This window comes from Girardinichthys multiradiatus, chromosome 24 (genome assembly GCF_021462225.1).
Source record: "Girardinichthys multiradiatus isolate DD_20200921_A chromosome 24, DD_fGirMul_XY1, whole genome shotgun sequence".
NCBI lineage: Eukaryota > Metazoa > Chordata > Actinopteri > Cyprinodontiformes > Goodeidae > Girardinichthys > Girardinichthys multiradiatus.
In genome coordinates, this window is record NC_061816.1 from 23,840,597 (window position 1) to 23,856,690 (window position 16,094).

The window sequence follows — 16,094 nt, forward strand, 5'->3', positions numbered from 1 at the left end:
AATAATAAACAGAAGCATGATTCAAAACTTGAGCTGTGAAGAACATACAAAGAAAAAAGAATAAAACCAAACAACCCCACATCATAACACTGTCAACTGATCATCACCTGTCAGTGAACTGGTAAACAACCAAACACGTGGTGACGGAGAACTGGGAATGTTTGAAAGAGGAAACTGTTTGAGTAATTTTCAGCTCACACCTTTAGGAAAAGTTCTGTTATATTCCGATGGAGGTTGGGGCCCCTTCCAGGCCTCCACTGCAGATGTGGCTGCTAGGAGCTGTAGCCTGAAGGTATTTTGTATTTTGTGCTGGCAACCACTGTTGGACCCCAGTGGTGATGAAAGCTGTCAAGCCAAAGGAGGAGGTCTTTAGGACTTGGGGATCATTGGGGACTCCTGAAGCAGATGACAGGTAACACATTGCTAAAGGGACTGTGGCTTCTGTGGTTGCAGATACAATAACACAAGCATGAGAGGAATTCAGAGAGGCCATTGAAAGAGACTTTCGGTTGGCCCTAAGGAGATCCTGGAAAACTGGGTGACCAGGATCTTCCCAAGCTTGAAGGGTATTGGCACTGCTCTTCAACATCATGTTGAGGACTAGGACAACATCGTTAGAGTGGCAGACTGTGATGGTAATTCCAGTTTTTAAGAAAGGGGACCGGAGAGTGTGTTGAAACTATTAAGGGATCACATTTTTAAGCCTACTTGCGATAGGGTACTCTAGGGTGTTGCAGAGAATGCACCAACTGATAGTCGAACCTCATATTAAGAAATGTGGCTTTTGTCATGGCCATGGAACAGTGGACCAGATCCTTACCATCTCAGAACTACTGAGAGGGTTATCGAAGTAACAACTCCTTTCTACATGTGATTTTTGGATCTGACGAAGACTTAAAACTGTGTCCTACAATGTAGTTTGTAGGGGTGGCTGTAGATGTATGGAGTCTTGGTAGCTTTTAAGGGCTATCCAGTCCTTGTATGCCTAAAGCAAGAGCTGTGTCCACACTCTTGGCACAAATTTGAGGTTGTTCCCATTGCGTGTTGGACTTTACCAGGGCTGCCCAATTTTGTTTGAGGGTTTCATAGAGGGGATCTCAACGCATAATCATGGAGCGAAAACACAACTGCAAATTAAAAGACACAACATTTCAAAAAACACTTTTCAAACAACACAATCAAATTTACTAAGCACAACAAATCAAAAAACACAACTAAACACAACATTTCAAAAAAACGCAACATTTCAAAAAACGCAACATTAACTAAGCACAAAAACAAATTAAAAAACACAACTGCAAATCAAAAAACACAACATTTCAAAAAACACAATAACATTAACTAAGCACAACAACAAATCAAAAAACACAACTACAAATCAAAAAACACAACAACATTTAAAAAACACAACAACATTAACTTAGCACAACAACAAATCAAAAAACAGAACATTTCAAAAAACGCAACAACATTTAAAAAATGAAACATTTCAAAAAACACAACAACATTAACTAAATGGAAGAGATGGGTGCCAGTGGGAAAACCTGGTAAATCTCTGATTGGATGAAGCCATTTTTGGCTTTTGAACTGGAAATTAGGGCTATAGTTCTTTCAATGTTTGGATAGGCGGGAAGACTTTCACAGCACTATGTATTGCCCAAGCTGCGGAAAAGAGTTGGTTGAGCTGTCAACAAACTTTTGTAGCAGCTGTGGCAAGAGGATTCAAGAAATATGTGTTGGAGCTACTCCATGGGCTTCAAGTAAGTTCATAAGCATGAAACATTTTGTATTTGTCTTATGGCTGTAGTACCTTGTTAACGTTAGCGGTGTCCAGACCGTGCCCGTAGTCATTTAAATGGGCCTGGTAAAATCAAATGCTGAATTAAAGGTGTTCCTAGGTTTCAGTCATACAGCAACATTTATAGGTAAAATATAAATGTCCATTGCATTCGTGGGCGCTATTTACCAGGGAAATCTGTGTTGCTCTGGTTAGTATGGCAGGTCTGCATATATGGCTATGCATCTCTCTGATGTGCGGCTTTGTTATTTTTTCCCCCATTGACTTTAGCACGACAGGCTAAAGTCGGCCACCTTGCCCGACTCCAGCCTTCAGCACCTTTCTAGAATACCGACAAAAGAAAAACGAGGAGCAACAAAAGTTTTCTCTAGGGAGAAAGGGGTTAAAGCACAAGGGAAAAATAAAAGTTGGGGTAGGTTAGCTATGGCTCCGACTGAAAACAAGCAGCCTTTCCCAAGGATTCTGGTATGAAGAAATTTCAGCGTAACAAAGCTATGCAGAATACTTGTTAACTAGTCATAGCAAATTGTCAATTCATGATCAGTCAAAATAGTAAATCAGCTATTGATTAATAAATTACCAACCATTATTATGATCCATTTGTATCCAAATCTGTGGTTTAAAAATAAAGGTTTCCATCATTCTGCTTTGACTGGTATTAATATTTAATTGGTCCATTTGGTTGTTACTCCAAATTGTAACAATAATTAAAAGCAAAAAGAACAATTTTGATAATATTTTTAAACATTTCTCTGTCTTTCACATCTTTTTTCTTTCAGATAAATGTTGGCTTGATGGTAATTCAGTAGGGTGGTCTAAGGCCACAGCGTGGAAAAACTATTTTCCTTACAACAAACCGAGATATCTCTGCCACAACTCTGCTCAGTCAGGCTGTTAAAAAAATTAATCAGAATCAGAATCAGCTTTATTGCCATGTTCGTACATACAAACAAGGAATTTGACTCTGGTACACTTTGCTCTTTTGTTCTGTTTTTGCATTACAGAATATACAAATTTACAATGTACAATATACACATATATAATAAAAAGGTGCATTTGCAACATCTGTATGCTGTTGTTTTGTACTTTATTGAATGTTCATCAGAGAAACAGCCTGGGGGAAGAAACTGTCTCTGTGGCGGCTGGTTTTAGTGAACAGTGCTCTGTAGCGGCGGCCTGAAGGTAAAGCTCTGAACAGTTTATGTGCAGGGTGTGTGGGGTCTGCAGAGATTTTAGCAGCTCTTTTCCTGACCCTAGACCTGTATAAGTCCTGGATGGAGGGAAGGTCAGCCCTGATTATTCTCTCTGCATTCCTGATTATTTGTTGCAGTCTGGACCTGTCCTGTTTTGTGGATGAGCCAAACCACACTGAGATGGATGAAGACAGGACAGACTGAATGATGACAGTGTAGAAGATAACCAGCAGCTCCTGTGGAAGGTTGAACTTCTTGAGTTGCCTCAGGAAGTACAATCTCTGCTGGGCCTTCTTTCGAACAGTGTCTATGTGTGAAGACCATCTCAGGTCCTCAGAGATGGTGGTTCCTAAGAACCTGAAGTGGTCCACGGCCGATACAGTGTTGTTGAGGATGGTGAGGGGGGTGTATAGGGGTGGTGTTCTCCGAAAGTCCATTTCCACAGTCTTGAGTAGGTTCAGTTCAAGGTAGTTCTGACTACACCAGTGTACCAGCCGATCCACCTGCTGTCTGTATGCAGACTCATCACCGTCCTGGATCAGTCCAATGACAGTGGTGTCGTCTGCAAACTTAAGGAGTTTCACAGACGTGTCCGATGAGGTGCAGTCATTTGTGTACAGGGAGAAGAGGAGTGGGGATAGAACACACCCCTGGGGGGCACCAGTACTTATAGATCTGGATCAGGAGAAGATGCTCCCCAGTCTCACCTGCTGCTGTCAGTCCATCAGGAATCTGTTGATCCACTGACAGGTGGAGACTGGGACGTTGAGCTGGGTGTGCTTCTGGTGGAGGATGTCTGGTATGATGGTGTTGAAGGCCAAGCTGAAGTCTACAAACAGGATCCTGGCGTACGTCCCTGGGCGGTCGAGGTGTTGCAGGATGTAGTGTAGACCTAAGTTCACAGCATCATCTGCCGACCTGTTTGCTCGGTAAGCAAACTGCAGGGCGTCCAGCAGGGGTCCTGTGATGTCTTTCAGGTGCTTCAACACCAGCCGCTCAAAGGATTTCATGACCACAGATGTCAGGGCTACAGGCCTGTAGTCATTTAATCCTACGATGGTGGGTTTCTTGGGAACCGGGATGATGGTGGATCGTTTGAGGCAGGAGGGGACCTCACATTTCTCCAGTGACTTGTTGAAGATCCTTGTGAAGATCGGAGCGAGTTGATTTGCACAGGCTTTCAGGCATGATGGGGAGACGTTATCAGGTCCTCCAGCTTTCTTTATTTTCATGCGCTGAAAGAGCCTGTTTACATCTTCCTTGGAGATCTTTAGTGCAGGCAGAGGATCTGAAGGTAGGGGGTTGGTTGTTTTACGGGTCAAATTTGTTCCTGAATGGGATGTGGAGGGGATGACTTAAGGTGTGAATGGCTTCTAGTCATGTCTGCAGTAGAAGCCATTCAGACGGTTGGCCAGGAGACGACTCTGTTCAGGATGGGTGTGGGGGCTCCTATAGGCAGTCAGGTTTCTCAGACCAGTCCATACAGCCGAAGCGTCACCAGTAGAAAGGCTGTTCTTAAGCTTTTCACTGTAGCTTCTCTTGGCTGCTTTGATCTCCTTTGTTAGTCTGTTCCTGGCCTGCCTGTACCGCGCCCAATCTCCACTGCTGTGAGCTTCTTTCTTATCCCTGCGCAGATTCCTGAGGTGTGGAGTAAACCATGGCTTGTTGTTCCCAAAGGTGCAGAAGGTCTTGGTCTGCACACACATGTCCTCACAGAAACTGATGTATGATGTCACCACATCAGTTAGTTGGTTTAGGTCAGTGGCAGAAGTTTCAAAAACAGTCCAGTCTGTGCATTCAAAGCAGGCCTGTAGTGTCTGCTTTGATTCCTCAGTCCACTTCTTAACAGTGTGAACCTTGGGTTTGGAAGCTCTTAGTCTCTGTCTGTAGTTTGGGATGAGGTGGATTAGATAATGATCCGAAAAAAACCCAGAGCAGCCCTGGTAAGGACTTCAACAAAGATGTAAAAGATGGGCCTTTCCTTCTTCTGTATCCAGATGGGACAGAGGTCATTAATATCCCTGGGACACAAAGACCTTTTACCCTTGTTGCTTATAAGGCTGAAGTTGGCAAGTCATATCAAAGGATTACTGTTTTCATCTGCATGTAAAGGGACTTTGAAGAAGGTAAGCTGTGATGTTTGAGTGTGGAGTTTGGCACACATTGCCTAAACTTCAACAAATGTAAATTTTGAAGTTGTGCAAGTAAACATCACTGGCATAAACCAATCAAGTCAATCGCATACATACATTAGCTCCTACATGTCAAGTTAGTTCCTAGAAACTTGAAAGCTTTGGGATATGCCGAGTCATGAGCAATGCTGTGTTTATGCATTTGGATATAACCTAACATTGTTTAACAAATATAGTATTATCACTTAGTAGACATTTTTGTGTTGTTGTTTTTTTTTTTTTTTTATGTTTTGCAGTTGGAAATTTGTCAGACGTGTCCAACTCTGACCCAGAGATTGTTATTAAAAAATCCTCAGAGTTTGATCTTGCTGATACACTGGTAAGTACAATTTAAAATGTATTTGGTCTGTCCTTGTTTTGGTTGTTCGATGATCACAAGCACCATTTACTTTTTACTTCAGCTCCGTAGAACTATGTAACTGTTTTTATGTGAAATGTGTTGTGTGTCTTTTCTTCAGCCATGTGAACCTCTGGATGAAAGCAGTCCTTTACAAAAAGTGGCTGAAACAGAGTAAGTTATATTTTGAGAATATATCATAGCATGATGTGTGTGTATGTGTACCAAAGGTATTTTAGCATTTACTGTATTTGCATGCAGCATGTATTAATGCTATGTAGTTTGGTTCTTTGTCCTGTATGTAGTTATTGGAACATATCCTATAAAGTGCTTGTATTGTTTGTTTATTTTCTGGATGCTTGTTTGTTTTTGAAGTGTCAAATTTACAAGCATGGAAATAATTATCAGACAACCCTTGATTTCCTAAGCGTCTTGTTCATTTTACTGTCTGGATCAAATAAAGGTACATTTGTTTAGGCAAATACAACAAAAATAGCTCATAAGAGTTTGCTTTGAAAACTTCTCTTTTAATTTTCTAGAAAATCTGTTGCGAGAATGATAAAAATCACTTCAATAGCTATGATATTGCACTGGCAAAAACAGTGCTTTTAGGCATTCCTTGTTTGTTTTTGTTTTGTTGTCTTTTGTTTTTAACAACATGATGCACAGAGGAGTTATAGGCCAATAAAATAAACAGAACATAGAAGAAAACGGGGTGGTCTCATAATTTATTCCATGACCGTATATTTTTGTAATATGCAATGATATATGCTTTTCTTTTCCCTCTAAGGAATGGTGTTGGGGATCTTGTGCTTTCAAATGATGCACAACAGAAACTAACTCTTTTTAAGTCCTTTTGTTTTTGGCAATTTTGTTATATTTGTAGCATTTACAGCAATTTTTGGATGTGAGCAGCGAAAAATACAGAATGTGAACTTTTATCAACTGACATTCATCTCACACCACAACCCACTGCTATGAATCAGAAAAAGGTGGACCCAAGATTCAGCCAGACACAGTACTGAAAGTTTAAAACGTTTATTCAGCCACAGGAAAATGTCACACAGGTAACACTCTTCACAGCTTCCAGGAATCACTGAGGCAGAAAGAGGGATTAGTGACTTGTAGTCACTCCAGATTTTGCAGGGATCAGAAAAGCCACTAACCCGCTTTTGTCTTAAGTGGAACTTGAAACCCAGAGGGGAAACCTCAGTGGGCGGCAGGCGGTGATCTCCACAGCACAGGTAAGAAGTGACTCCAGGCTGAATAATCCGAGGGCTAGGCTGGCTCAATAATCCAAGGACAGAAACAGGGTCAACGATCAGAACAAGAGGCATCAGGCAAGGGGCAGGCAGAGGCATAAACCAGATGCAGGAAACAAGGTCGACAACCAAAATCCAAATAGTCCGACAGGAAGCAGGCAGAGACATAAATCCAAAAGGCAAGGCAAGGCAAGGTCAAGAACAAGAACAATGATTAGACAGGAAGGAATGCTGGATATCTACTCACACGATGGCTTTCAAAAATCTGGCATCGTCTGCTTGTCAGAGTCGGTATATATCAGGGAAGACACAGGTGTATGGCATGCCACAGATTGCACTGCACAGCAGCAGCCACCAGGTGCATCTAATCTGCTGATTGCAGCCAGGGAGACAGCGCAGAGCAGACGTGCCAGAATCATAACACCCACAGATTGTTCTCTCCATCCTTTAAACTGTTATATTAAAATAGTTCTAAATTGGTGAAACATTAATTTTCATTCACTTATTTTTGTGTTTTCAGGTTATACATTTGAATAACAGAAACAATCCAGGCACCCCTGAATGTCTCACTGTCCAGGGCTCCTGTTACAGGTGTGTAGTATCTCCTGTAATTATTATAGGGGATAAGACGTTTGTCATAAATTAACTGTTTGGTTCTAGAAACTGCATGCTTATGTATTTTTGTTTTCATATCTGGTGTGTGCACATTTTCTGTCTGCAGAAACTAACCAACCTGTTTGAACCTATTGTGATTGATGAGGAAGACGATGTTGAAGATCTTACTCATGACACAGAGAAAAACCTGCCCACAGAAGAACCTGTGTTAGCAATTTAAACATTTTGTATTCAATTAACCAGCACCTGTTCCTGCACATAATCACATTATGCAAAGTTTGATCAATCAGTAAAGTTGTCAGAATCTGTGCCATGTTTGTCTGTTTGGTGCTATTTCTGTTCTTAGCCTCTAGATGGCGTTTGAACCGGAGGAGAGGTGACAGGTGTTCTCTATCTCCTTGATGATCTGCTGAGGAGTATTTAAGGAGGAGGCTGCCAGCAACTCACTGCCAGAGAAAAAGGATACGAAATGTAGATTAGATTCAAGTATAATACAAGAATATATAAACAATTACTATCATTATGTCCAGATTTACACAGACGCATCAAAAACAGATGAAAAAATAGGAGTAGCATTTGTAATACCAGAATTTAAAATAAAAGTAGGAAAAAGAATTACAGATGGATTATCAGTATATTCAGGAGAATTATTAGCAATATTGTTAGCAGTGCAGTGGGTGGAGGATATAAAACCATTAAAAACAATCATTTGTTCAGACTCAAGTTCAGCATTATTAAGTTTAAAACATAATCATTCAGAGGGTAGACCAGACATTTTGTTGGAAATAAAACTTACTTTATTTAGAATACATAGAATGGGATTAATATTAGTGTTTTTATGGGTACCAGCACATGTAGGAGTTGGAGGAAATGAGAAGGCGGACAGGATGGCAAAGAAGGCAACACAAAACAACATTAGCTTTATAATAAATATTAGTAGGTCAGAGGCAAGAAATATAATTAAACAGAGAATCAGGAAAGAGTGGCAAAAAAGGTGGGATGAAGAAAAGAAAGGAAGATGGTTTTACAGAATCAACAAGATAGTAGGAGAAGTAAGAACAGGAAGAAGGAGTAGAAAAGAGGAAAGATTAATTACAAGATTAAGACTAGGACATACAGGACTTAATTCTACATTGTTCAAGATAAAGAAACATAATACAGGAAAATGTGATTATTGTGGAGAGGAGGAAACAATAGAACATGTAATATTGAAGTGTCAGAAATATGAACAAGAAAGAACAATTTTAAGGAGAGAATTTGTAGGTATTAAAGAAAATTTTATATTGAGAGATACTTTGCAAAGAAGTTTAGGTAGCAAACATATTCAAATTATAATTAGATTTTTCAAAAGCACTAAATTAATAAATAGAATTTGATTGTTGTAATAGTAAATAAGATTTAAAACCATGAAGAATCACACTCCATACCAGTTGGTGGCGGTAATGCACATCTTCAAGTTATTTGCCAACTGCCAAAAAACAACACAGAAGAAGAAGAACTCACTGCCAGAGTGTTGCCCTTTGTGGTACAGCTCAAGCCACATTAACTTTGTCTTTGCCTTTGCCTTTGCCTTGACCTTGCTTTGCTCTTTTGTAATTTTGGATTTGTTGCCTTGCAGGTCACCTGAACCTGACTTTGCCTTCAGGATCGAACCCTGCCTGGATTACCGTCTCCTGGGAAGAAGCTATCCAGCTCCATGAACCAAGACTCAAGCCTTTTGTTTCCTCATTGGATCTAACCAGCTGGCAGTCTCCTGATTCCTTCGTGCTGTGGATCTCACTCTGCGAACCCTGTCCACCCTCCTCCTTCTATTGCACCAACTACAGAAACTCTTGGACCATCAATCATCCTGGCACACCAGTGTTCACTGTCTCTGGTCCCACGAGTAAACAACCTTCTGGTCTCTCCACCCCCCTCTGGCGGATCTCTCCCTCAAATCAGTAAGACAGAAATATCAATTGAGAATATAGGTCTAGAGTTTCGCCTTGCTTATGGTTCTGTTTATTTTACAGTTGGTGTCCCGGTTCCAGTCTCCTGCACATGTCTACATACTGTTAATGAACTTCTTACCGTTAAAACTCTGTCTCCTGAATTGCTTTCTGCATGTGGGTCAAATCTGTTCAAAACATTATGACAGAAGTACATTCACTGTGTTTAAAATGATGTTTTTTTTCTAGAGAAACAAATGTGCAGGCACATGAAATTATTGCACATCTGGCACTGGCAATTGACCACAAGAAGGTCAGCAGGTTCAATATATGTCGGTCAGAGGTGTGGGATCGAGCTGTTCGTGGATTTCAACGCATGTATTCTAACATGAACGACATGTTCATCAAGTTTAATGATGATGCTGGCTGCTTTGAAAAAGGGTTGGATGCAGGTGGCCCAAGATGTGAATTCCTCACACTTCTCATGAGCCATCTGAGAAATCTCCCCATCTTCGATGGACTCCCAGAAAACAGTTATCAATCCAAGAGGTGAGTCTTTTTAGGTATAGTGAAGTGGTTGTACTACTAAAATCAAAATTTTCAGAAACATCTGTTCATATTTTTATTATAGGCAGATTTACGTAATTAACCACAATAATTCTGTGCTCTGTATAACAGCTGCCAGGGAAGATGAGTATTTTTTAGCAGGAAAGATGATGCTGTATCCATTGTACATGGAGGACCAACACCACATTTTCTCTCAAAGAACCTGGTCAACCACATGATGGGGAATCCAAGTTTCAGCGCCACTGTAGAAGATGCGAAAGATGAGAAGATGGGGAAAGTTCTACATCAGGTAGGAAATAACCTAGGCTCAGGGAACAGATTTACTGCAGGACAATTTATTATTTCTGGTTTTGGAAGGACATATTTCAGTCTCTCTCAACAAATGTGAAGTCACAAATGGAATAATTTTAATCCTGTACTTGTCTAAAGTTGTCAAATTGATATTTTGGTAGTTTTCCTTACAATAAACTTGTTCTATAGGTCCTGGAAGCAGAATCAGAGGAATTTCTGCAAAATGCAATTTTGCAAAACCGTACCATGTTCCAAACTGCTGGATGCCTCACAGGTGTGAAGACATGTGAGAAGCAAGCTTTTGTGGAGGAGTATCTTAAATGGTACATCACTGATAGAAAGCACAGTGCCATTCAACAGTAAGTAATAACATGTCTGCCATTAATAGCTGAAAATATTTAAAAACTAATAAGTGGTTCTAAGCCTATTACTTAATTAATTATTACTTAAGCATTGCCAGTTGTTTACAGCAGCCACTGATATCATGAGAACTTTATTTATTGTGAAAGTTAATTAACAACCATGCAATTTGATGAGAAACAACAAATTAAATTTTAAGTTTCACCACTTATATCATCCACTAACAAATGTATGTATAATAGAGTTTGTCTGTCACCAGAACTCTAAAAGTTCTTTAGAATCATTCATGCTACATGACTAATTTTTAAAAGGGATTTCTAAAAAAATTGCCTATTTGACAAACTTTGGTTTATTGCAGTGTGAAGACATTATTTCAAAAATGCTTAAATCATAATTATCTTTGTTTCTTGCTTTTTACTAAAGATTTTGGAGCACTGTGAATGGTTTGCATATGAGTGATCCTACATAAACAACTGAGCTTTACTTGTTGTGTGACATTCATTAAAAAGTTTCCAAATATATTAAACTAAAACTCTCATTGGCATTTACACATGTTGACTGATATGGAATAGTTCATATCTATGGTATAAATCAAATATAACACTGTTTATGCATTTATCCTTAACAGATTCAAAGATGGACCGGCAAGTCTTGGTTTCCTCCATGCATTGCAGCAGCATTCCAGTGTTCTGTCCCCAGTCTTATGCTTCTCTGCCAAGGCCCTGACTGCTTCAGACTTGGAGACCATGTTCAAACCAGATCTCAGCCCATCAGGAAGCAACAGGCAGCAGAAGGAGGCTAGGCTTTTTTGGGCAGATTATCTCCTTGATTCTGAAGGTTTGCATGGACGGATTATGTTATCATTAAAAATGTGTTACGTTTAGAATTTCTATTTGTTTTAGTTAAAATGAAAGGAATTCAGAAATGAGAAAATTAATTGTCCTAAATGCATAGTCTAACAACTACAATGTTTACCTTCTTTCAAAAAAAATGATGGCTGTATCTCTCGAAGAGCTGTTGATGTTTGCTACAGGTCTGGCAGCACTTCTACCAGCAGGCATAATGCCACCTCAACGCCTCGAGTTTTTAAGTAATTCCCCTTTTCCAGTTGCAAACACCTGTGCAAATACACTGAAGCTGCCACTTTTGGAATCACACAGTGTTTTTGTGGCAAACGTGGACTTTGGGATCCAGAATGCTCCAGGATTTGGCTGTTATTAAATCTCAAAGGTCAAATGTCAGTGACTGATTCCCGTCCAGTCTAGTTCAGATGCTGTTGACATACTACCACTGTAAGGTACTATTGAAACACATTGATGCAAAAAGCCACTTTACTGTTTTGATAAACATTTTTGCTGTTTTTGGTTCTCAGAGCTAAATAGTTTACAGTATAGGCAAGTTGAAACAAATGCTGGACATGTCGCTACAGAGTTTTATTCACAATGTGAAGTGTTAAGTCTGACTTCAGGGTTCAGACTGAATACACGGTTAATTTTAAATGTTTGAATCCACTTGTTTTGTATGTTCTGAATAATGTATCACTTTTCATTTTTGTAGAAGGAAGAGGAAACAAAAGATGAACAATTTAGGTTCAGGTAGTTTGTCTAAAACCTGGATTGAAACCTGGCATGAAACCTGGCTTGTCTTTGAGCAATAAATACAGTTCTGTGGCCAATTCCCAGTCTTGTGGCTGTTGTAGTCCATTTTGTTGTACAGCCTGTTGTAGGTATTCCTCAATGTTTTGATCACCACACAAATCAGTCGCTTGCCTTGCCGCAGGGAACACATCCAGTTCCCTCTCCTCAACAGCAAATCCACAGTCTCTTGAACGATATCTGTAAAATCAGCATAGAATTAATAATAGAATTATGAAGGATATTTTCTACATGTACTACAAATAGTTTAAAATGTCAGATTGGTTTTCTGGGTAAATGGATTTGTATAAGTTAGCACCAGAAGTGAAAACTCATAAATTAACAACTGTATCCTGTACAATGATTAAAATATATTTACCAACTTGTGCTATAACAATATTGCATTACTATGTAATGCAAAAGGTGATTTCTTTCTGAGAAGATATCAATTACCTGTGAGGCAAGAGATAGAGTTCTTTTGGAATCCCCCAAGGACATGATGCAAGTCTGCATGGTCGGATTCTGTGTTTGTTCCAGAGGTCTTTGCATTCATCCAGGTCTTTCTGCAAAACACTGCTGAAGTAGAATCTCAGCAGGCATGATGTGCGTGGCTTCCATTGAAGTTTCCGGAGTCTCTTAGATCTCCAAACAAGTCCATCCAAAACTGAGACCTGGGGATACAATAGATTCAAAATTGTTCCGTTCCTGGTTATTGTTATTAAAGAAATGTCTCCCCCTTTCCATTTCTGCTCATATTGGTATTGTATGATAGAAATGTGTGTTAAACAAGATATCTATTCCACAGACATAGCCAAAAAACTTTGGTGTACCTTCTGGAACCAGACCATGGAAAATACTCATTTGCTTATGGTAAGTAATTTTGGGAGCAAACTCAATATGACATGATAGTTTGCAAAACAAGGAGATGTTATAAAATCAATGCTGATCAGCTTCCACTATACATCACATCTACCAAACACAGATGTACCCACCTTCCTCTTCTGAAAAATTACCACCATGACTCGATGTGTTGATTCCCTGTTGACGATCTGGAACTGTGGCTTGATGTTTCAGCATAATAGTCCATATGCGCATGACGGAGGGTACACTGTATTGCTGCCATAGTCCCATTCTTGGTCCCGAGGTCGGTTCGTAGTCTCATTGGTATAACTCCAAAACTCTTGACAAAGTTTATATAATTGAGAGCAATCACAGAAGGATTGCTGTTTGTATTTCCACAAACAAGCCACATCATTCTTCTTGAAAAACCATCTATACATCCTGAGAGCGCCAAGCCGAATGGCTTCAGTTTGTCGTAACCATCTACATGCCATATGTAATTGGGCCCCATGGAGAGACACGTGAGTCTCGTAAATCTCCTGCGAGTCCTCAGAGTGCTTCCTTTCTCTAGAATTGCGCCGCTCAAGGTGGCAGCAGGTTGGAGTAGTTCTGTTACTTTTGATTCTGATTTATTCTTTTTTGGGAACTGTTCCTCTTGTGGTGGATACAGTTGATGTTTTGTTTTTGTTTTTTTGTTTTTTTTGGACAACTATCCTCTCCGGTGTCAGATGCTGTGCAGCTTGGAGGATTTTTTCTAATACTTTCTATTTTTGGACATTTGTTTTGATGCATTGCCATGGCAACAGGGTTGTTTCTTACAACCGGGAGCAGCTGATTAATATCTCAAAAGCTCAAATAATACTTCAACTACAACCCCAGATCCCTAATGAGTTGAAAATGAGACACGGTAGATGCAGAGCAGGAGCTAAGAGTAGAGAGAGAGGGAGGAAGTTCAAAACCCTCTCTTCCGTGGATTATGATGGGCAATGTGAGATCGTTGGGAAACAAGTTGGATGAACTCCAAGCCCTACAAAGGACCCAGCCAGAGTACCGGGCATGCAGTATTATGTGTTTTACTGAGACATGGCTGCAGGATCATATCCCCGACTCCAGCGTCTCTCTGCCGGGCTTTTTAACCATACGAGCAGACAGAGATTTAAAGAGGAGCGGCAAATGTAAAGGAGGTGGACTGGCAGTTCTTGTGAACAACAGATGGTGTAATCCAGGACATGTAACTGTGAAGTGTCATCTCTGCAGTCCAGATATTGAACTGTTGGCATTACGTTTCCGTCCATATTATTTACCCAGAGTGTTCACCAGTGTTATTTTGGCAACAGTTTACGTTCCACCTTCCGCTGTTGCCGACACTGCATGTGATGCCATCAGCTCAGTTGTTGCTAAGCTGCAGACACAAAACCCCAATGCTTTTGTGGCAATTACTGGTGCTTCACTCTCTGCTACACTTCCAACTTTTCAACAGTTTGTCAGCTGCTCTACCAGAGAAAACAAAACATTGGATTTGTTTTATGCAGATGTCAAGGACTCATACATCTCTACAGCAAGACCTCCTCTAGGCAAATCAGATCACAATCTTGTTTTTCTCTGCTCGAAATATAAGCCCCTTGTTCAGAGGCAACCTGTAATAAAGAGGACTGTGAGAAAATGGTCACAGGAAGCTGAAGAAGCTCTGCAAGGTTGCTTTGAGGCTACAGAGTGGGACGCACTGTGCCAGCCACATGGAGAGGACATAAATGCCATGACTGAGTGTGTGACCGACTATATAAACTTCTGTGTGGATAACATCATCCCCACCAGAACCGTGACATTCTTCCCCAATAACAAACCTTGGATCACCAGTGACCTGAAGGACCTGCTTAACAAGAAAAAAAGAGCCTTCAGAGAGGGAGACAGAGAATTATTGAGGAGTTTACAGAAGCAACTTAAAGTCAAGATAAGAGACAGCAAGGAGGTGTACAAGAAGAAGCTGGAGAGCAAACTCCAGCAAAACAATATCAGAGATGTGTGGACAGGGATGAAGAAGATCACAGGCTTCAGCCAGAGGGATGATCAGACCGATGAAGGTCTGGACAGAGCCAATGAACTGAACACATTCTTCAATAGGTTCAGTTCAGAAACAAGCTTCGCATCCTCCTCTCCTGCTCACAGCAAAACACATTACACCCTCCTTTGACCCACAGGACCCCCAGCTGTCCAGTAACACCTCAATTTTTTTATCTTCCACCTCAGCCCTAGACTTTCTGCTTCTACATGTTTGCCTTCAACCATATCAGAAGATGCTGATGCTTCCTTTGCTTTCCCCTTCCACCTGTGTGTCTCAAGAAGTCAAGTGAAGATGCAACTGGAGAGACTGAATCAAAATAAGGCTGCAGGTCCAGATCATGTCAGCCCTAGAGTCCAGAAGGCCTGTGCAGAGCAGCTCTGTGGGATTCTGCAGCACCTCTGGCCCAGAAGAAGGTTCCGGTGTTGTGGAAGACCTCCTGTCTTGTTCCGGTACCAATGAAAACTCACCCATCAGTCCTCAATGACTATAGACCTGTTGCCCTGACTTCCCACATCATGAAGGTCCTAGAGAGACTCCTGTTGGCCCACCTGAGTAAGCAAACAGTAAACCATCAGGACCCCCTTCAGTTTGCTTATCGCTGTGGAGTTGGAGTTGAAGATGCCATCATACACCTGCTTCAACAAACCCACTGTCATCTGGACAAAGCCAGCAGCACTGCGAGGATCATGTTCTTTGATTTCTCCAGTGCATTTAATACAATCCAACCTTATTTGCTTTGTCAAAAACTCCAGAAGACTCCAGTGGAGGCCTCAACAATCTCCTGGATCAAAGACTACCTGACAAACAGACCACAGTTTGTGAGACTGAAGGGTTATGAGTCTAACCAGGTAGTCAGCAGCACAGGAGCACCACAGGGGACTGTACTCTCACCATTCCTTTTCACTCTGTACACCTCAGACTTCCAGTACAAGACAGACTCCTGTCATCTGCAAAATGGACAGGATGGCGGTGGACTGCTTTGTGGCATGGTGTGGAAACAATCATCTCATTTTGA

At 40.7% G+C, this 16,094-nt stretch overlaps 3 long non-coding RNA genes across 4 annotated transcripts; 2 read left to right on the plus strand and 1 right to left on the minus strand.

The window, feature by feature from the left end:
* The first annotated feature begins 1,523 nt into the window (after nt 1-1,523).
* LOC124861892 lies at nt 1,524-9,465 on the plus strand. 2 transcript variants are annotated; one of them, XR_007036787.1, is made up of 8 exons: nt 1,524-1,760; nt 4,989-5,117; nt 5,420-5,502; nt 5,642-5,694; nt 7,303-7,373; nt 7,504-7,868; nt 9,016-9,337; nt 9,410-9,465. It is a non-coding gene; the product is annotated as an uncharacterized LOC124861892 (long non-coding RNA). The 2 variants fall into 2 exon arrangements; XR_007036786.1 differs by lacking the exon at nt 4,989-5,117.
* A 34-nt stretch (nt 9,466-9,499) lies between these two features.
* LOC124861879 lies at nt 9,500-11,298 on the plus strand. Its single transcript, XR_007036782.1, has 4 exons — nt 9,500-9,874; nt 10,004-10,181; nt 10,373-10,542; nt 11,172-11,298. It is a non-coding gene; the product is annotated as an uncharacterized LOC124861879 (long non-coding RNA).
* A 947-nt stretch (nt 11,299-12,245) lies between these two features.
* On the minus strand, nt 12,246-13,664 carry LOC124861880. Its single transcript, XR_007036783.1, has 3 exons — nt 13,170-13,664; nt 12,631-12,848; nt 12,246-12,378 (listed from the first exon to the last, which is right to left on the minus strand). It is a non-coding gene; the product is annotated as an uncharacterized LOC124861880 (long non-coding RNA).
* Nucleotides 13,665-16,094: the final 2,430 nt, after the last annotated feature.